This window comes from Armigeres subalbatus, chromosome 2 (genome assembly GCF_024139115.2).
Source record: "Armigeres subalbatus isolate Guangzhou_Male chromosome 2, GZ_Asu_2, whole genome shotgun sequence".
In the NCBI taxonomy this organism is placed as follows: Eukaryota; Metazoa; Arthropoda; class Insecta; order Diptera; family Culicidae; genus Armigeres; species Armigeres subalbatus.
The window spans coordinates 126,459,538-126,480,476 of record NC_085140.1 but is presented as its reverse complement, the minus strand read 5'-3'; the positions used below and the strand labels follow the sequence as shown (position 1 = coordinate 126,480,476).

General features: G+C 40.7%; 2 long non-coding RNA genes and 1 pseudogene across 2 annotated transcripts; all 3 read left to right on the top strand.

Annotated features, from left to right (window-relative positions):
- Nucleotides 1-2,447: 2,447 nt before the first annotated feature.
- LOC134215087 (uncharacterized) lies at nt 2,448-3,204 on the top strand. Its single transcript, XR_009980024.1, has 3 exons — nt 2,448-2,684; nt 2,753-2,822; nt 2,873-3,204. It is a non-coding gene; the product is annotated as an uncharacterized LOC134215087 (long non-coding RNA).
- Nucleotides 3,205-7,799: 4,595 nt separating this feature from the next.
- On the top strand, nt 7,800-9,617 carry LOC134209234 (dihydrolipoyl dehydrogenase, mitochondrial-like; annotated as a pseudogene).
- A 9,137-nt stretch (nt 9,618-18,754) lies between these two features.
- On the top strand, nt 18,755-19,539 carry LOC134215085 (uncharacterized). The gene is made up of 3 exons (XR_009980022.1): nt 18,755-18,943; nt 19,003-19,075; nt 19,151-19,539. It is a non-coding gene; the product is annotated as an uncharacterized LOC134215085 (long non-coding RNA).
- The last annotated feature ends 1,400 nt before the right edge of the window (nt 19,540-20,939 follow it).

The window sequence follows — 20,939 nt, the reverse complement described above, 5'->3', positions numbered from 1 at the left end:
GAAAAAGGGAAAAGGATAGGTGTTTTCAACTGTAAATTTATTAAAAAGTTGACTCAGCCCTCCTCTAATTAAAGTTTTTTCTTCAGGCTATGCAACCTTAATTCAAGGCTACATGAAACGTCCAATGACGTCTAAAAATACAATCAATGGCACAAGTTAGACGGCTCAATGATGGTGAAAATAACACATAAGTTCGTGAGCTATGTATCCTCTAATTGTGGAAACTATGCACCCTAAGGGTTGCACAAAATCAACTTCGTTGCATTTAGCGTTCACCTGCTCAACATTGAGTCGAGTTACCAGTGCAAAGCTATGAATACTCAGTAATGAGTGGACAAAGCAACAATGTTGCACAAAACCATAGCCAGCCATTCATAAGGTGCTCCTCGGATTTCCGAGTCGAGCAGTCCCACAACAACATGATTCACTACTGGTGATAAACCTTATGAATGAGCTTCGGTCTGTTGCACTTCATGAATCTGTAACAATATCTCCAACACAGCTATGAACCTCCATTGAGCAACAAGAGAATCACAAAATCCTGACGAGGAAACGTCTCTAGCAAGTCTATCGACGAAGGAATAGGAAGAATTATTGACCTACCTAGCCTGAATTTCCTCTAATGTAAATAGATTAGTTTACTAGCTCCTATACTTAGGTTAACGTCTAGGAGTAGGATTAGTGTCTCTATTTATCTCTAGATTTACGTGTTTCTGTCGATGATGTTACTTCTTCGTAGTCTCGTCGATAGTAGTTGTAAATAGTAGTGAATCAAGTCCTTTGTTCATTTAAAGTCAGGTAAATAGCGTTGTAAACAGTTGTCATGTCAGGATAAGTTGCAGGTTGACCTATCGCCTATCGTCTGGTGACGTCAACGACGCAGCTGTATATAATTAGTCCATGCTCAGTCTCTAAGTTGCTCTCAAAAGATAGGTTCATTGTCCGACAGATCATCTATTTTCCCACGATATTCCAATCCAATAAGAATCCGATTTGTCTTGCCTCATCGTTTGCATGCGGCTTCGCCATCATAGGATAGTGATAGTGAATGGCAATCCAACGCTGCAGCACCTACAGGGAACAAAACCACAAAGCACTCAATTCAGGAATAAATACAAAAATCAAATACTCCCCCCGTAAATAATTCCTTTCGAGAATCCGGCTCAACGACATTATCTCGTTCATCAACGGCATGATAAGAATGTCCATTTTTTGGTTCGTGAGGAAGCACAATTTGCGAACTGCAAGGCACATAGATTCAACACTAAATGAGGGTTTGACAGTTCTAATCAGAATCTAGATCCGGTCGTTTGACAGTTCGATGGCTGCGTACGTGTTAGGTGAATTTAGTACTTGGGTGTGAAGTCTGTATAACAGTTGAGGGGTTTTAGTTCTATTTTGACTTTTTGAATTTCGGGTGACCAGAGCAAGTTTCTGGTGTAGAAATTCATTCAAGTTTAGGTTTAGGCTACGTTTTGTTAGAGAAATGGACTGTTTGCCTGAAGTATATCTTCGGGGTGAGCCAGATCTCTACAAAATAGATTTTGCGGTAAATTTAGAGGAGATTTCCATGCTCAACGTAATGATTGGGGTCGTTATCAAATCTAAATGAGCCTGTATTTCGGGATTTTGACATTTTATGAATCGTATTTTTCCAGATTCAATTGAATCTGCCAAAAGTACTCTTGGAATAAGTTGGTTTGTGGGTTTCAGAATGGCAAGGATTAAGCGCACCTAACACATCTGCTGTATCGAACTGGTCATCGTTTTTGTATTTATTGTTTTTGTATTTCAAGTCTTGTACATAGCAATTCACATTCCGAACAGAAATAGTCAAAGAGCGAAATTGTTTGTCAATATAGCTAGAGATTATGATGATTCGCTGGAGACCGGAGTCGTTCGACGCTGATGGTCAGTGGCAGATACGATCTGTAATGGATTCGTAAGCTGAAAACAGGGAAGGAGTCAACTATTTGTTGATGATGAAATCATATGACCCCGAATATGTCTATCTCTAAGCAAATAATGTCAAATAATTTGGCAGTGTAGATAATAATCGTAAGAAATACCCTTACGAAAATTTAGTTGAATGAATTCAACTAAATTTTCGTAACCTTAGTGTAGAGTGATGTAACAGTAGCCGTTTTCGTTATTTATTTATTTAACAGTTATTTGTTTTCTTGTTATTATTGTTTTGCTTAAGCATTCTAAATAAATGTAAATATTATATAAAAAATCTTAAAAGTAGTAAATTACATGAACATAGAAACGCGAAGCACAATTAAACAAAATAAATTACCACACAACGCACAATACTTGGAAATTGCATACAACTTTCGAAGCGCAAATAGGTATCCCGCTACGCAAGGTTGATGCGCGAAGCGATTCGAAAATCACTATTCGTGCTCTCGTTCTGGATAGAGAACACTGAAAGGCAACTATTGAATTCTTCGACACGATAACGGAATGAGATGAGTAAACTAATTTCGATTCGAAAGCAAAAGGAGATAGCTACAATTGATATCTCTCGAATATAGTAAGCGGAGACCATTGGGTTCCCGTTTCTTAAAACCATACCGTGACAGTTTAATCTGAGGGATTTCAGAAATAGTCTCGTCCACTTTGTCCCAGACCGTGGTAGAAGAAGGATCGCGAAGTTGTGTAGTTTCCGTGGTGTAATTGTTGTAAGTTTATTAAAACGTGAAGTGTTCTTAAGTTAGTAGTAATTATTTCTAAATGTTTCCCCGTAAAGACCCTAGCTAGATATCGAAGTTTGTGCGGTAAAAGTTGTGCGTGTTGAACTGTTGTGTCAGAGTTCAAAGGTAAATTACTTTAATTGTGTGTCATCATATGTGCTAATTGTGTCGTCTAGCCTAGCGCAAGCTACGGCTTTTTCATTCAGAGCCAACCCAAAAATACCGCACAAAGCGCAGACGAAAAGCTAGCCGCCGCACCACCCTCCGTCGCGCATCCAGTCTACGCTCTGGAAGCAAAGTTTCCCGGCGGTTTGAGGCCGGAAGGAGTCGCGAACGCCCTCAACGCACTCCAGGCGACTATTCCGTTCATCGTTCGCCCAGCCAGTAAGTTCACGGCACGAGAAAACCACCAAAATCTCGTGCGTGAACGTGAAACTCGGTTGTAGCTCAACGAGTCATCGCTGGTGGCAGCCATCGCCGTCATCGTCGTAGAAAGCGCAAATAAGAGCTTGAAAGCGTAAGCCCCGAAAGACCGTGAGTAGAGAGCCTTGCATGCAAGCACCTTAGCACAGACACACAATATTAGCTAGAGTAGGCAAAAAACCGCACACGTTAGGTAGCCAGATGTGAACAGGGGAAATTAAGGCGGCCGGTCGGAATGACCGTTGTAAATACCTAGGTTAAGTAATCCGTTAAATAAACGTCGTTGATTATGTCTTTGTTTCTGTAAAAACATGTATTAGTGATAGTTAAGAAAGCTTAAGTGTGTTTCACGTTCGAGTAGTTTTAGTTTGTCCGTGTAATGTCTGGTTTATCCGGCTTCCAAAGTGGAATGAGGGTGAAGAGGTTGGGGAATTTCTGCCAGTGATGATAACGAACTTAGGTCGTGTTGATGGAATTCGGTTATCTGGTGGAATTTGCGAGCTATGCTAGATAGGTGTCGATTGTCTGCGTTTCCAGGTCATTCGGGTCGGAATTAGAATGCTTGCTTGTTCCCGTTCATCTCCGAGAATTTAGTAGCTGACTTTCGGTCAGTATCTAGCCGGGCATCGTAGAAAACGACAGGTGGTCCTCTTCGGAGGTGGCGCATAAGCCATTTTGTTTGCAAGGAATCGGGGAACAAGCCGCGGAATGCTAGCCGCCATTTTGGCCGGTACAACCGCCATCTTCGTCTACTACATCGCCATTTAGGTGCTCTTCGTAGTGCTGCCGCGACCTTTGGATCACCTCACGCTCGTTTGTAAGAGGTTTCCGTTTATGTTCTTACACATATCGGGCTGTGGCACGTGGCCCTTAAGTGAAAACTTGTTTGCTCCGTCTCTTCACGGTCTCGATCTTCCTACCGGCGCCTTTTCCTCCAAAAATCGAGTTTTGTTTGTTCCGCGCCCGTTTGTATCGTGTCTCGTTCGCCCTCGTGCGGTGTTGCAGCAGTCTCGCCCATGCCGCATTCTTCTCAACAATGGCGGATCGAATATCTCTACGGCCATCTTCAAGAGACACTCTTCCGTTGGAAGTGCCACTTCTAGCTTCTGCGCGTAGTCTTGAGCTAGTCTACAGTCTTGTAGCCGCCCAATGTATAGCCGCGGCGGACGACTCCGACGCGTGTTGTACACCGTCGAGAGTTTTGAGCGCAGATATACTGCAACAATGTAGTGGACGGATTCAATATTCGCACTGCGGTAAGTGTACGTTCGTGATGTCGGAGAAGAATTTACCGTCGATTAGAATGTAGTCAATTTGGTTTTCCGTTTCTTGATTAGTTGATTTCAATGTGGCCTTGTGGATATTCTTGCGGGGGAAGAAAGTGCTTCGGACTACCATTCCGCGGGAGGCTGCAAAGTTGATGCATCGTTGGCCGTCGTTGGCTGAGCTTTCATTTCACCGATGTCGATTTTGACGTCCCGTAGTGGGCATTCATCGTATGTCTGCTCCAGCTGTGCATAGAGTGCTTTTTTCTCGTCGTCGGGTCTCTCTTCGTGTGGGCAGTGCACGTTGATGATGCTATACACCAGATTCTGTTTTACACGGATTTTTTTTACACGGCCGTGTAAAAAAAATCCCATACAAAATTTTTGAAAAGTTGCTCCCAGAGTCTATTATATATAGAGTTACGCAAAGAGTGAAGCCAAATCTACCTATTGAACTGTCAAACCGTCTACCTATCGAGCAAAGTAAACAAATGCTTGTTGGTAAGGCGGAAGTATTGTTATCGCCTAATGATTATTATGGCGAATTAAAACGCATGAATTGAAATGTATTAGATTTGTTCTAGAAACAGCTTCAAAAAACTTCAATAAACCCCCCAATAAAGTAGCAACAAGAAACTCACGTGTTTGCACTCTGTGGGTGACTTGGTTATCGAATAAAAAGCTTTAGCAGTGAACACTCCCGTGAAGACACTTTAAGGGTTGAACAAAAATGAAAGTTGCAAACAGAATAACAAGAAGATCGTTCAGAATAAGTGTAAGAAGATCCTCTTTGCGCAACTCTATATAATAGACTCTGGTTGCTCCATTTTGCATGATTCGTCGAGAAATAATAAAACTTTTTTTACACGGATTTTCGAATTTTGAACTGAAAACTTTTTTTACACGGAACGCATCCCCCGTGTAAAAAAAGAATCGGGTGTAATCGGGCGGGGATGTAATTCATCGTAGATTATCCTGTCGCAACCTGCGAAGCCTAGTGACTTGTAGTTCCATATTCTAAGCATTCAATCGTGATCCTTTATTCGTCGCCTAGGTCGTTGCGGATTGTATCAAGTCGTATTATCTTCTATGTCGTTCGTAATAGTTGTTTTTAAAGGCGGCTTATTGGGCCTGCGCAAACCTCATGTCTCGTCAGAGGGCCGTCGTGTCAGGGCTGTTTAGCGTCCCACCTAACACCAGGAATTGGGCTTGTGCGCTTTGAGCGGCACACGGTCGCTTTGGCGAAGCCTACTTGCGGATACATGCAGCTTTTTATAGAGGTTTAACAGGGCCCACTGTCAAACCCCACCACATCCTAGGCAAGCCCTAAAAATCGCAGATGGCCTGGGGAGGGATGGTCATAGCCCCTGCTGCACAGAATACATGAAAAATTCACATTCACACTTGAATGCTTATTTGACCCCAAAATCCCCGAATTTTCAAAATTTCACCAGCAAAATATGTTAGTGCCCTTTTGTGAATCTACAGTGAAGAGATAAGCACAACTTTATGCTTTGCTTCCGTATTAAATGATGGCTTTTGAAAATGTCCTTTAAAATTTTCCAGATTCCGTGAGGAGTGTCCTTAAAGGTAAGTATATATAGTAGAATCTATAGATGAGCCTATATATTCCACTATCTATACTATCATTGAATTACTTGGACAATTCTCTTTTTGATAAGCCCTTGATATCTTTTGTAAGTTGTTTGTAAAGTACGTTATTATTTTTTCCTCCTTTGAAATCGGCTTTCCCCAGTATGCACTCTAATATTCATGCAATTGGCGTGCACAGAGAAGTTTTCAATTAGGTAATGGCTGTGGAAATGCTAATAGGACAACATGGGCCGATTTCTTCCATTTCTTCCCCTCCCGCTTAGTCACTAAACCATGGGTAAGCAGCGCTTAAGAGTTAAGCAGAGGTGAATAAATTGACCCAAAATTGATAAGTAGGGTAACCGTACCCTTAGTAAAGGTAGCACCATTAATGGAGGTAGTAGTGTTTTAATGAGATTTTTCATAATTATTACTTCACGATGGTTTCAGTTGATGCGTCGTGCTTTAAATATCCTGTCAAATACAACTTATCCTAAGATTTCGCCCGAAAAACTATTGAAAACAATGATTTTACTTAATAAATTTAACTTCCTTGTACCTATAGTTGTGCAACTGTACCAATAATGGTGAGTCTCATAAGAAATCAATGGATAGCACCACTATGGGAACCAACATTATTTTTTACCGCCACTAAAGGAACAGTGTACCCATTAGTGGTGCAAGCAATATTTGGTAGTTGTTGATGTTAAATGACACCAATTTCATTTTTGTTACCAAATTTATTAGTTTATCTATTGGCTAAGGTATTAAAACTTTAAATTTCCCATAATTATCAATTTGAAAAAAATATTTGCTTTTGTTGATTTACTAATACCTCCACTATTTGTACCGTTACCCTAGTTAAGCTCAAGTTGAAATGTAGAGCCATTGAAGAAGGAGCAAATTTCTGGCTGCAGAGATGTAGCAACCCGGCTTATGATGTACCTACATCGGCCTCTAAAATCCTAAGGAAATAATAGTAACAGAACTTTTCAACATTTCTACGCCGAAGAATTCCCTTCGATGGCATCTATTTGTTCCTATTTTAATGAAATTATTCAATTTGCATTCCTGTTCTGGTTGCTTCAAGTTCCAACAACGATTAAAATTCCGTTGAATTCCTGCCATATCAGTCCGCGAAAATGCAAATGTTAATTGAGCCACACTTCAGTTTGGAAAATCTATGACGTCGTCCCAATCTAGATTTTTTCCCATCGTTACACACATTCCAGAAAGCCGTCTGGTGGATGCTGTCTGTGCCGGTCGGTTGTGAGAGCCAAAGGATGGATGGTACGATTCATTGTTGCCCCCAATCATGTGATTTTTGCGCATCCACTTGAGGTTGGTGGTGGTGTTGTTGTTGTTCGCCGTCGCGAAAATATGTGAATATTTCGGGTATAAGATGTATTCCAGCCGATTAAATTTTGAATTGAATAAAAGCGCATAAAGTAAAAACTTAAAGTTTCTACAAAGAAACTAATGTTAATGTCTTTCAAAGCTTTACTTTTAAAAAAATCAAATACTCTATGGCATTGTACAACCAAAGTTTGTTTTATAATATAGTGATTCCTTTAGAACAATTTTTAATACTGATCTCAGAGTGGAATCCAATATTATCTATTGTATTTATTCAGACTTAAGTCGCAATGGCCTCTATGGTACAAAAAAGTTGTCTGTCCTCCACTGGGTAATAGCTGCACGTCGCCAACCACGCAGTCTACGGAGGAGCGGCAAATCATCTTCTTCCTAATCAATCCATCGTGCCGCTCTGCACCTCACTTCTTTGTAGTCGTGAAGTCGTAAGAAGTCGCAAGAACCAATCATGGATGGTTCCCCAACAGGTAATGCAACTCATGGTTCATGCGCCTTCTCCATAGATTTTTCCGTCCCTGACGTCTGTTTTTAAGGGCTATCATAAATTAAAATTGCTGTAAAAAACACATTTCTTGATCCGGATGGATCCCAATTTTTTATTCATACTGGATTTGGGTAAATTCTCAGTACGATTCTGGAATTATTCCATAATCCGTTCGGGTCAGTTGTCCCCGGAAATAGTGGCCATATACAAATTTAAGTCAAAAGAGATCGTAACATCTCAAGCTTCGAATCCACAAAACAATGATAAAAATGATATTTTCATTCGAGCTGAATCCGGTCACATCGGCTATAATCTGGGGCACCTCCGGAATGGCTATTTCCTAAATCGAGTCAAAATTGGTCGTGCGACACCTCTAATTTCATGATTTCACAAAACGTTTATGGGAATAACATTTTCAGGGTTCCTGGGCCACTCGGGTTTAATCCGGCAACACTCCGTGGGACCTCCGAAAGGACCATTTCAATACAGGCACGGCAAAGGCTCACAACAGCGTCTGTTCTCCATGTTAGGGGCGGCTGATCATCGTCTGAGTGCCAGCGAGAGACTCAGTGAATCTGGCTGCCAAGGGCAATGCCGCTGCTGGTTTGCGCAATCATGGGGCCATTCTGGGAGCGTTGTATAGTCGGTTCTACTCGGCGACACATCGATGCTGATCTGGTGATAATCGGATCCGTTCCCTGGATGAAGACTGTCTGCATTGAGATGAACGACACTCACGGTGGAACCTGCCTGAATGTGAGCTGCATTCCATCGAAGGCCTTGATAAACAACCCCCATTACTACCACATGGGCCTCTCGGGTGATTTGGCCGCGCGTGGTATCGTAGTGGAAAATGTCCGCCTTGATCTGGATCTGCTTATGGGCCAGAAAACACAGGCCGTCACGAATACGGTTATGGCAAAAAAGGCCGACGGCAGCGAGGAGGTTTTAAACACGAAGAACATCATGATAGCGACCGGATCGGAAGTTACCCCATTCCCGGGCATTGAGATCGACGAAGAATAAATTATTTCATCTAACGGGGCTCTCAAGCTGAAGGCGCTGCCAAAACGCATGGGGTCGATCGAAGCCGGTGTTATTGGTTTTGGGATCTGGAATTGGGAAGTGATTGCAATTGAGCTCTTGAGCTCGATCGGTGGTGCAGGCATCGATCATGAAGTTTCCATGACCTTCCAGAAGATTCTTATGAAGCAGGGTTTCAAATTCTGGCTCGGAATTCGACGTTCTTTTGGTCTCTGTTGGTCGTCGCCCGTACACTAAGAGACTTGGTCTGGAGAAATTTGGCATCGTCAAGGATGATCGACGCCGTGCTCCGATGAACAATGTATTCCAGACGATTGTTCCAAGCATCTATGCAATCGGTGACTGTATTCATGGCCCTATGCTGGCACACAAAGTAGAGGATGAGGGTATTGTATGCGTGGAAGATATTCTAGGAGGACATGTGCAGTTTGATTACAACTGCGTACCAAGTGTCGTTTATACGCAGCCGAAAGTCGCATGGGTTGACAAGATCGAGGAAGAACTGAAGAACGAAGGAGTTGCGTCAAAGAACTTGCGAAAAGCAGACAGACCACGTGCTGGGTGTGCATATTATTGGACCGGCGCCTGGTGAGCTGATCAATGAATCTGTCTTGGCCATGGAATACGGAGCGTCAGCTGAGGATCGGCTCGAGTTTGTCATTCCACCCCACGTGTGCGGAAACGCTACGAAAGGTCCAACCGGCAGCCACTTTTGGCAAGGCGATCAACTTCCAATAGATCATACACGGAAAAAAATACGGTAGAATCAATCGGATTCTGCTTCAAATGAACAATATTTTTGCATTGATTTATGAATAACAATATTTATTGTTGATACAACCACAAAATACCATACGCGATAGTTGATTCAACTCTCAAATATATTTGTTTCAATCATGCTTTCCAGCTGTCACTGTCGAATAATACAAAACAACAATATTCATGGTTGTTTTTACATTCGAAAATGTTGTGAAACTACTTTAACGACAATATAATGGCAACAACAAAAGAGGATCCTTCTGAATGTGGCCGATATGATTGGTATATCATATTGGTATATATATATTTTTGGAAAATGACCACGATAAGCCACATGGGGGGAAGGGGGTATTGCTCTCGAACCACGTGGTTTTTTTACACGAAAAACTTTTGGTGAATAACAATAGTGGTGTAAAAATACAAATCATTATAATTTAATGATTTAATCATTAAACGCAAAGCGCATCTTAGGGCCGATGCCCACGTAGCGTCTTTTCAACTCAGCGTCGCAGCATGCGTGAAAGAATAAAAATGACAGTTGTGTGTTGCTTCCGTATCGAATGGTGTGCCCTTGAAAACGCGAGTTCTTTGAAAATTGGATTCCGTCAGGAGTGACCTCAAAACTCCGAAAAAACATCCATGTGAATTCTGTCTGAAAATTTAAAACAGTCCCATGGGAAATACATATAATTTTCGGTGGAAAAAAATGTTCATTTTTTCATATTTTTTTTACATTCTAATAAATTTCTTCGACAAGTTCTTCCGTATCTTTATCAGAAATGCTTCTTCATTTCTAAAAGAAGTTTTGCGGATATTTTAAGGAGTGCATTCAAGATGTTCAGTCTCCAGTTAGCCTTGCAAGCAAAAGCGTAGGATTACCAATACGGTGATGACGAGTTCGATTCTCGTTCCTGTCTAGGATGTTTTCGGGTGGGAAACATTCTCGACACCCTAGGTATAGTGTATCCATCGTACTTGTTACACAAGATATATAATCGTGCAATGGCTGGCATATAAATGCTTTCAATTTAAAACTGAGGATATACTAATAGCTTAGCTTAGCTTAGCTTAGACTGACTGTACATATCAATGGTTGCTATTCCGTATAACTGAGGAAATACTAATAGAATATACTAAGTTGTAAAACAGACCAACTTCCAGTTGGAATATGGAGCCATAGAAGAAGAAGAAAACTTCTAAATTTTTCAAGAAAAAATCTTCTAAATTTCCAAGAGATATTAAACTGCCAATACCACATGAAACACTTTGATATTTCCGTTGATTTTTTGTTTTTGGATTTTTTTTTAATTTGGAATTTTGAAAAGAAAATTTTTTAGAATACTTTTTTACGCTCTTTGTGAATTCTATTACTTTTTTTCAATTTTCCAAGTATTTTTTTATTCGAGGCATTATTTAGAATTTCCACGGAAGAGTCTATGGATTATCTTCAAAAAAATCTTTGGATTTTCAAAGAATAAATCTTTAGAATTCTAAAGGTTTATGTTTTTTGAATTTGCACCATAAATTCTTCCAAAATTTCATCGGGAATTCATTCTTCTTCGGGAAGTCATTTTGATTTCTTGGTAGGTTCAGCTAAACATTGCTTTACCATGCAAAGATGCACAGGAAATGATTTAAAAATCGGAAAATCTTTAAAATTTTGATTTCATTTTTTAAGGAATTCCTTCTGGAAATGCTTCAAAAGTACAACCTTTACAAGTACTACAAAAGTACAATTTTTTCGTTATTTCCACTTGTAAAAACATCGGAATTTCCTCGGGAAATTTATTATTGGTGTTGTTTTTTTAGATTTTCTACTGCAAAATCTTAGGAATTTCCATCGGAAATATTTTTTTCTTTAAAAAAAAAACTGCTGAAAATTTCTAAGAATTTGCTTTGGAAAACGAGAAAAGTTTCCATTGGAAATTTAGAAGAATTTCCTTTGAAGATTCATTAAAGTTGCCCAGGATTTTGAAAAAAAAAATCTTCAGAGATTCTGTAAAAAAAGTAAGCTGGAATTTTTTTCTAATTTATACTGGAAATTCTTCGAAATTTGATGTTTATTGGAATTTTCATCGTAAATATGCATTTCGGATCCTTCCACGGATTCTTCTAGTTCTTCAAAATTTCTACCGAACATTTGTCGGAACTCTTCCACAAAATGTCGTTGAAATTCTAAAGATTTTTCCGTGGAGTCTCCGAAGAATTTCTTGTCAATATTCCGAAGGGTTTCCCTTGCAACTCCAGAATAATTATTCTTGAAAATTAGGAAGATCTTAGAATTTAAAATTAATCCAAGCAATAAATGTAGGCAATAATTTAGGCTTGAGAAGCCTAGTTTTTATGATATTGAATAATTAGGATAATTGATCGAAAAATTTAATAATGCACCTAAATGTTCTAAATGCACAAAATTCTAGTAGTGCGTATGAAAAAGGTTATGACATAGAGAAGCTTGCATTTAAAAAATCAACATGAAATTCATAAAAAAAAAGTCTTAGAACTAAGGAGATTCCCGCGATATGAAAAAAAGGGGCAGTGCTCCAGAAAAAAACACTCCAATTCCTAAAACAAACTAGGTTTAAAAAAAAGTGTTATAATAACGATTGAAATTGAATTCCAAAACAAATCTCAACCCTTTCAGGACGGATGGGTCATATATGCCCATCGTTTTAGATTGTCTATAAAATCACAAAAGAGAGCTAGGCCACCATTTTCTTCAGTAAAATTGTTCATTTAGATATTGGCTTTACAGAAAAAATATGGGAGCTCAAATTTGACTGACCCTGAAAACTCAGATATCCGAAACCTTGTGAAGATTTCGATTCTAAGAGCATGCAAATGAAGTTGAAATGTTTGAATCATTGGGTTCTGCCAAATGACCACGATAAACCACATGGAGGGTGGGGTTGAAAATCTTAAAAAATATGACCACGTGGTTTCTGGATGGCCCCTAGCCAAGGAACCCCTAAAGTATCTTTCTCATCATTGCATTGTGAAATCATGAAGTTTGAAGTGTTACATGACGTGCTTTGACTCAATTTAGAAAATGCTAGGCCCCCCCACCCCGATCCTCTCTTGACTGTGGCTGATGTGACCAAATTGAACCCAAGTGGCCCAGGAACCCCCATCATTGTTTTATGAAGTTATAAAATTTTAGGTGTCACATGACCTCATTTTATTTAAGGTACCCCGGGGCAAGTGGGACCTAAAAAAACGCTAGTTTAACAAAATTGTTAACGCATACTTAGAAAACAGGGTATTTCAGGACATTAACCACGGATACATCATAATATGCTTCCGTTGTTGAAGTGTAGACGTGTTGTAAGCCATTTATTTTGTTACAATAAATATTGGTAATGACAGAAATAAATTTACCTGTGGGACCCACTTACCTCTTCAAACGGGGCAAGTGGGACCTGCTTTATACTGGCGAACGAAACTAATTCGAAGAATGTAGATATAATGTTCATGTAATTTCTGAGTCGTCGTATTTCAGATCATGGATGGAGGTTTATTGCTTGTCAGACTTTTGTTTTTGCAAAAAGAAAGGGATTACAATGTTAGCGGACATAAAAACAAGACAACAGCCGGTTTACTGTTTAATTGGCCGTTGACTGGCTTTCCATTTGCTATTAGCTTACTTTCTTACCAAATGTGTTAGATCGAAAGGATAAGCAAATCTTTATTCACCTTTCAAATGAATGTTTCTCTACTTAGAACACAAATTATTACATAAATTAGAACTTTAAAAGGAACGTTTTTATTCAGGCGATGCACAGTGTTGTAAACTTGTAATAGAACGAAATGGCCAATTTATGTCTTAAGCACTTTATTTATCTGAAAATCTTTAAATCTGATGCGAAGTTTAAAAATAACAAAACACAAGACAAAACCTGTTGATCTATTGTAAAATAGAATATTTGCACTGTAACGGAAAATTCCGCATAGTTATAATCATTGCTCTTTTCCATGAGGGAGATAATTTTCAGAAAGTAAAATACACATTTGGTAAATCAACTGTACACCACTTCTAAACAACGAAACTAAAGATATCAACTGCATTTGATTCAGATCCATATGATATAACCCAACAAACAACGACAAGCTACTAATAAGCATCTAGGTTGAATTATTGTTTATTTGTGATTTTCGTAGCTGAATAAAATGAATGCTAAATAATTCGCTAGACAGATTTCATTTCAGCATCTAATCTAACTAATATTCGACATGGCCTATTTATTTGTTTACTACCTTTATTTGAAGTCGAACTAACGTTTTCGTTTTATCACATTTCAGCATATTGGGGAAGTTTAACAATATGCTGAACTAATGATTTTTAAAGTTCTCTGTTCGACTATGATGTGATGCTCTGAAAGGGTGGTCGAATTGAGTTTGAATAGTAAGTTAATAAGCAAGCATTAGACATCCTTCTTAACCGTTGTCCTTCTTAACCATTGGATTTCACATTTATCTGATCTATCGCACAGTGGAAAAAAACATTATGCTTTTCAGTTTGAAAGAAAATCTGGATTCTAGATTTGGAAAATTTTATTTATAGGAAAATAATGAATTATTTTCAAGACATGCTTTTTATATTCGTGATTTATTAAGCTGTCGGAACAAACAAAACTGCTGGAGCAATGAAAAAAATCATGCATTCATGCGCAACTAAATTTACTAAAAGCCGGACATAACACCGTTGAATAACGTCGGAAAATTATTGAATCTTTGATGTGTGGATTCCCAATATTATCGCATGAATGTTGATGAAATTGGAATAATCTTAGCATTTGACATTTTTGGATTTTATTTTATCGTTTATCGACATTATTTTTACGTATTTTTCCTAGTGTGCGATGGTTATGACTGGCTGAACAATGGTCGAAATAAAAATCTTGTACAGTTATTAACAAACTGTAGTTTGACAGATAGACTTATTGAATAAGAGTCCAATTATGATTTATATTCAGCAATAAGTTTATTTATGTTATGCATTGAGTGAGCCATATCTAACAAATCAAGGATGGCGCGGATGACAACGTTACCGGCAGATGATCAAATGACAGCAGTTCGAGACCCGATTTAGGAAAGTTTTCAAATGATCATATGAAAATAGCAATTGCTTTAAAATACGTTCATTGGAGAATGTTTGTTGGGAAGAGTGTCGAAGTTATTTTTTACTACGCAACAATCTAAAAACAGGTAAAATGACTATCGAAAATGTTGTTCAAGTATGTCCCACTTGCCCCATCTTCTTATATATAAAAATGAAATGGTCTGTGTTCGTATCCGCATAACTCGGAAACGGCTGGATGGATTTTTTTCATTTCTTCAGAAGAAACATTCGTTATAGTTTCCGACGGGTTTATATGATATTTCCTTATGCGAAAATCGCGGGTAAGATGGAGTAAATCGTGAAAAACTAAAATTAAGAATCGTATGAAAATTTCGCATGGGAAGTTCACAACGCGCGTTTTCGCCTACTATGCAGGACAACGTCTGCCGGGTCCACTAGTATATGTTAAATCTCAAGGGCAAGTGAAAATTGCAGATTTTGGCTTTAATCAAAACTTTTTAATCGTTTTCGATGTCACACAATTATTTAATTGCCCAAATATTAACTTTCCACATCAATGATGAATTCAGAAACTACTATTTTGTTGGAAATCCATTGAATTCAAATAAAAGTAATAGCTTTTGCCAGTAGTTTAAAGTCATGATTAAACAATACCATTAGTATGGTTCGTCTCGTACCTACCGGATCGGAAGCGAACACCATCTTGGAGGGTTGCTGTCCGGCATTCTTGCAACCAAAAGTTCGGATTTTACTTAAATTTGTTCCTAACCGAACCAATTGGTTCACTATTGGTTCACATTGAGTTCCAAGCTCCATAACCGAACTTTAAAGTTCACTTCTGCGCTTCCACCATACTAAAAATTACTTAAAATTCGAACTGATTAAGCCAAAACATCCCACATTATCCGTACTTTTGGTTGCTTGGGAACCTTCTGGCTTTAGCTACACCCAACCAGCGGTTGTTAGATTTTCCAACAATTCTGCATAAGAACTACCAACACCTGTATAAGAACTGGGCATATGCGAAATTCCTAGATTCTTATACAAATATTGTATAAGAATCTAACAGCTTTTCTTACATTTTTTATATAAGAATCTAACAATTTCGCATATGCCCAGTTCTTATACAGGTTTTGGTAGCTTCTTATACAGAATTGTTAGAAAATCTTCGTAGGTCGTAGGTCGAAGGTAGGTCGAAGTCTATTGTAACACTGCTTCCCAGGCGTGCCCTGTCGCGCACGGTTCCGCCCACAAGCATGTACTTTGTCTTCGGTGCATTCACCACCAGTCCAATTTTTGTTGCTTCACGTTTCAGGTGGGTGTACAGTTCTGCCACCTTTGCAAATGTTCGGCCCCGGCTGTTACATCTGGCTCTCCGCATGACACGTTCTAGCGCAATGTTGAATAACAGGCACGAAAGTCCATCACCTTGTCTTAGTCCCCGGCGCGATTCGAACGAACTGGAGTGTTCGCCCGAAATCTTTACACAGTTTTGCACACCATCCACCGTTGCTTTGATCAGTCTGATAAGCTTCCCAGGGAAGCTGTTCTCGTCCATAATTTTTCATAGCTCCACGCGGTCTATACTGTCGTATGCCGCCTTGATATCAACAAACAGATGGTGCGTTGGGACCTGGTATTCACGGCATTTTTGAAGGATTTGCCGTACAGTAAAGATCTAGTCCGTTGTCGAGCGGCCTCAACGAAGCCGGCTTTATAACTTCCCACGAACTTATTTACTAATGGTGACAGACGACAGAAGATGATCTGGGATATCACTTTGTAGGCGGCATTAAGAATGGTGATCGCTCGAAAGATCGCACACTCCAGCTTGTCACCTTTCTTATAGATGGGGCATATAACCCCTTCCTTCCACTCCTCCGGTAGCTGTTCAGTTTCCCAGATTCTGACTATCAGTTTCTGCAGGCAAGTGGCCAGCTTTTCCGGGCCCATCTTGATGATCTCAGCTCCGATACCATCCTTACCAGCTGCTTTATTGGTCTTCAGCTGTTGGATCGCATCCTTAACTTCCCTCAAGGTGGGGGCTGGTTGGTTTCCATCATCCGCTGAACTGACGTAGTCATTTCCTCTGCTGCCTGTACTCTCAGCGCCATTTAAATGTTCATCGTAATGCTGCTTCCACCTTTCGATCACCACACGTTCGTCCGTCAAGATGCTCCCATCCTTATCCCTGCACATTTCGGCTCGCGGCATGAAGCCTTTGCGGGATGCGTTGAGCTTCTGATAGAACTTGCGTGTTTCTTGAGAACGGCACAGCTGTTCCATCTAATCGCACTCCGCTTCTTCCAGGCGGCGTATCTTCTCCTGAAAAAGGCTGGTCTGCTATCTCCGCTTCTGTCTAAAACATTCCACGTTCAGCCGGGAATCTTGCTGCAGCGCGTCCGCCCGCGCTGCATCCTTCTCCTCCAGAATCTGTCAGCACTCTTCGTCGAACCAATCGTTCCTTCGACTTCGTCCCACATACCCGACGTTGTTCTCCGCTGCGTCGTTAATGGCTGCTTTAACTGTATTCCAGTATCCGCCAAATGTTGAACGGTTAATTTTGTCGCCTATTGTTGAACTCCCATAAGAAATGCACGTGCGTTCAACATTAGGCGAAGAAATTAGCCGTTCAACATTTGGCGAATTACCCTAGTCCTCAAGAGGGGCCCCATCGAGCTCATCCTCTTCCGACAACGCTGCCTCTAGATGCTGCGCGTATGAAGTGGCGACATCAGGTTGCCTCAGTCTAGGTCGTACCGCGGTGGCCGTCGGTACCGAACATTGTTGATGATATGTCCTGACGTCGATAATGTCGGAGAAGTGCCGTCAATCAATCAGAACGTGGTCGATTTGTGATTCTGTCTGCAGTGGTGATCTCCAGGTGTACCGATACGAAAGGATGTGTTGGAAGTAGGTGCTGCGAATGGCCATATTCTTGGAGGCAGCGAAATCAATTAGTCGCAGGCAGTGATGAACTTATTATTAAAATAAAAAAAACACTAAAATAAAGATTCAAAAAAAATTAGTCGCAGGCCGTTTTCGTTTGTCAGCCGGTGAGCGCTGAACTTCCCAATAGTCGGTCTAAACTCCTCCTCTTGGCCAACCTGAGCGTTCAAATCTCCTATGATGATTTTGACGTCGTGGCTTGGGCAGCTGTCGTACTCACGTTCCAGCTGCGCGTAGAATGCGTCCTTATCATCATCAGTGCTTCCGGAGTGTGGGCTATGGACGTTGATTATGCTGAAGTTGAAGAACCGGCCTTTGATCCGCAATCTGCACATTCTCTCGTTGACCTGCCACCACCCGATCACGCGCCTTTGCACATCGCCCATCACTATGAAAGCTGTTCCCAGCGCGTGTGTGTTGCCGCAGCTCTGGTAGATGGTATGATTACCTCTGAACGTTCTCACCACCGAGTTTTCAATCGCTAGTCCCTTTTCATCGCAGTGGTCTTCACCGATGATTCCGGTCTGTACCAAGATGAATACACCACTAGGTGTTCCAATCTGCCAAATTCACGATTCAGCCATCTTGGATTTTAGTATGGGAAAGCCAGCCGGTTTGTTTATGTTTTGCACCGAACATGAATTGTTCACCCCCGCCTTCTTCTCTTCCATAAATTGGACAGGTTGAAACACCTGTAGCTGTGTATTCATCTTGGTCTGTACTTTCTTAGGGTCTGTCCCAATTGGATAATTAAACTGAAATTAAACTTAAAAGTGACATTTCAATAATTATCAAATAACCCTGCTCGCAGAGCAAGATTACTTTTGACAGATATCGAATCATTTGTAACCGTTCGGTTCCAATATGGACTTGTTGGCTCCACCACAAGTGAATTTCCGTCACCCATCCCTCCCATTTTGAGTTCGGGCCAAATACGCACAGCCCTGTTCCATTTGAGCTTGCCTATAGAGGGTGCTCAATGCAACAGGATGGGCAAACTTAAATCATAAAACATAATTATGCTATGAAGGGCTATAAAAGAAGTGGAAAATGTGGAATCGTTCTCTTTCGTAACTGTGATCCAAGAACGAAATAGTAGTGCGCGCGTGTTTAAGTTGTAAAAGGTTTATTGTTTGAATAATTGTTGGTGAAGTTCTTTTTAATTTTGTGTTGTTTCATTTCTTATGATAGGATCTGTTCGATGTTATCCGTTAAAATAATTATTGTTACATTGTAAATAGTACGGAATTGTGTTAGTTGAAAATCATTTAGAACGGTTAGTAGTGTTAGTGGGTAAAACGTAGCCTAAATTAATGTAATGCCTTAAAATTATAGTTAAACCCCCATTCAACACACCACGAAGAAATAACGACAGTGACAAACAAATATAAACCAATTATAGAAAAAGGTAAATATCGTACGAACAGAACAGAATTTAGAGGTTAGGAAGTGACGTCGCAGGGTGCTAATCCGTTGTGTCCAGGTCCACGACAAAGGGACCTTTTTCTGTTGTGTTTATTCACAGTTTTCGACAGTGCAGTGCCGCGGTGGAAGTGCCCGTTGATCCGGCCTTGATCCCGCTATTTTGGATGCCGGAGATTTTCGGTCCGAAACAGTGCCGCCATTGTTTTAGGCACGCGGGATCATCATTCGCCGCAGGTTGGCCGCCATCTTCTCGCCCAACGCCGCTTACCCGAGCCAGCACTCGTCTCGTCCGTGGATCGTATTTCCGGACGAAATCAGCCCTGCGACCTGCTCCACACCGGCCAGAACCCTTCAAGTCCGCCACTCCAAACACCAAAACACCTACAAGCATGCAAGTACCCTTAATGTGACGTCACCAATAAATTGTAAAATTGTTAACCTCAGGTGTAGCTAACTTTAAGAAAGAGCAGCCCTGAATTCAAAAGGTCTTTTCACCATTTATGTTCACGTTGTCCTCCCGGGTCCACAAAGGGACCACCAAGCCTCGTCTTTCTTGGATCACTGTGTGAATAGGTAACCCCCCCCCCCTTTATATTAGCTTTGCCCATCCTACAGCATTAGCGCCTTTTATGATGGCTCTGTTTATAGTTCCCTCCTGCGAAGAACCGAATCATCCTCACCTTGAGAAGAGGGGTGATTGAAGTAGCGTAACGACCCGGTAGAATACCCTCCCGTGAGCTAGCAAGTTTCACATTTTCCATCGATGTCCTGTTGGAATTGCTGGGTAGCACCAGCCATTCTTATAACGGGGTGATTTTCTGATTTTCGAACTGTCACTTTTAAGTTTAATTCTCCAAATGAGACAGACCCTTAGGATTGGTACGCAAGAAGGGTTAGTCCCACACTACGGTACACTGCGGTAGCTTGGCAACTGCTACGCGGGTACTGAGTCAGTGCATAATGCATTACTCCTTGTAAAAAAATCAATATGATCTAATCGGCCAGACGTCTTTTTTGACCAAATTACCTGTTTGGCCACTTTCAGCAAAACGACCCTTTCCGCCAGACGACCATTACGGCCAAACGACATCTCCGACCTAACGATTTTTTTCTGCTAAACGATATTTTCGGGAAAATGACATTTTCGGTCATATGATCTGTTCGGTCAATCGACATTTCCTATCGTTACGGCCAAACGGCATTCTTTTGCCAAATAACCAGTTTGGCCATGTGTCCCTTCCGGTCGTATATCGCTTTGGGCAAAAACACTCCATAGCACACGAACGCATGGGAAAACTGTCAAACCGCAAACGTATTGCTTTTAACGTCGATAACCACAAGGCAACGAAGTCCATAGTACTCATTCGCTACAATAACGTGATTGATTTAGAGGCCTTCCGGATCTTAAAATTCCGCAATCGAAATAACTTTTTCCACGTTAAATTACAGCCTTTCGTTGAACTCAATTAGAAGGTATAAAAACAAAACTGCTATTCCATTCCCAGTCAAACGGCGCGCATGCCACGCAGCGTGTTGTCTTGCCACACGGCAAACGAACCGGATCAAATCACAGCATCCAGCCAGTTCGAATGCCCTGCGAAGAGGCAGGTTTCGTTGTTGGACGAACGAAATTTTAGGCGCCATGTCATTCCGGTCGGTATGCAAATTAATTATCTCTGACGGGTTAACATACGAGACTGCATAATATAATCACCCGTTGATATATGTGCCAAAGTGTACAAATTTCATCTGTGACAGCGAAAAGTGTAGAAGTAGGTACGTACTCGGAAACGATGCGATGTAGGGTCGCAGTGTCGCTCATTACGTACGGGCTTGCAGGACACATG